Genomic DNA, 1,536 nt, shown 5'->3' with positions numbered 1-1,536 from the left:
CCCCGCAGGTGTGAGTTGTGTGGATTTTTTGCAAAATTGATGGATTTTTAGGGCTCTTTATACAGGTAAACTACTTTTATTCCTGATTTAAACTAGCGATCATGTGAACAGCTGTATGCTGTTATTTTTTCATGTCAGGCTGTCGGAGCGCTCCTCCTCCTCTGTCCGAGGCTGGTGTGGGGTGAAAATCCTCCACCTCAGACGTTCAGAGATGTAACTATCTGTGATACTGTGGTCACTCTCCATGTAGCATCAATTACGCTAATGCTAGCTGTCACGTTCTCTCGTCCTGGCCACACCTCCGCTCTCTAACCCCCCTCCCCTACCCACTTTGATGCATTTTTCAAATTTCGTCTTGGGGCGGAGTTATCCTTTCACGGGGGGGTAAGATACACTTTAAACATCTTTTCACTGACTGATGAACCAGTTTTACTTCTGAGAAATGCAGCTTTTCTAAAAAGTTCCTTTTTATATTCAYTGTTCTCTAAAGTGTTGACAATTAAACACATCTGTTACAAAATTATTTATTTTTGTATCGCTTACTTTTGTCCATGTTTCAACTTTTCTGAGATGTGATGCTGTCATTAAATTAAAAAAAAAAGCTTCCTTGTTTCTCCAAGAAACGGTAAAATTTCTAAGTTTGAACATTTGATATGTTTAAAAGGCTCCTTTGTAAGTAAAATATTTTTACACAACATCCCAGCTGCTTTGGGTTCAAAGTTGTGCTTTTTGTTTTCAGTTTGTATGGAATTTATTAATTTCCTTGAATAAAGTTGTCCTCTATCTGACAAACAATAAATGCACCAGTGCTCCAGATTTTAAAAAAATCTTTGATTCCCAACAGGTTTTGAAATAACCTTGAAAAAAACCAGCCTCTGGCTCTGACCATTTGCCTTTTCAATTAACCCCAGTGGCTCTGAGCTCCAACAGTGGTAAAAGCCTGCATCCTGTGTGAATTGATTTCTAAAGACTGAGACTGGAGGGCAGCAGAAACACAGTCAGTGCAGAGCCTCAGCCATGTCACACTCTTTCCAACAACTATTTTATAGGTTAGTTGTCTTCTCTTCATCATTCTCCCTTCAAATAAACAAGATGAGCAAAGCTGAAACAACAACGACCACAGAGCACATCACTGTTCCAGACTCTTTGTCTMTTTTAAACTGTAAATGTTAGTACAGTTCCCCAGACCGGACTAAATGTTACAGAAAAAGTTTCTTGTTTCAGATCTAGACTATCTTCTAACAGAAGAGTTGCTTTCTGCCAGTGGAACTAGTTTTTTTTTTTTGTTGTTGTTTTTTTTAGCCAAAAACCAGAAAGTGCTTTTCATGGAAGAATTTGAATCAAAGCACATTAACAGCAGTATTAATATGTAAATAATTGTTCTTTAATAGATTAAAACACACTCAGTTTGTATGGGCTGCTGTTTGTAAAGTTACAGTCAAAAATTACCTCCAATATTTTAGTTTTATTTAACCTTTTATAAGAAAAAAAGAACAGATTTATTTTTCAAAGTCAGTTTTTCACCATATGATTCAT

Source organism: Austrofundulus limnaeus, unplaced genomic scaffold (genome assembly GCF_001266775.1).
Source record: "Austrofundulus limnaeus strain Quisiro unplaced genomic scaffold, Austrofundulus_limnaeus-1.0 Scaffold93, whole genome shotgun sequence".
In the NCBI taxonomy this organism is placed as follows: domain Eukaryota; kingdom Metazoa; phylum Chordata; class Actinopteri; order Cyprinodontiformes; family Rivulidae; genus Austrofundulus; species Austrofundulus limnaeus.
The sequence above is the reverse complement of the archived record's forward strand: the minus strand, read 5'-3'. Positions refer to the sequence as shown.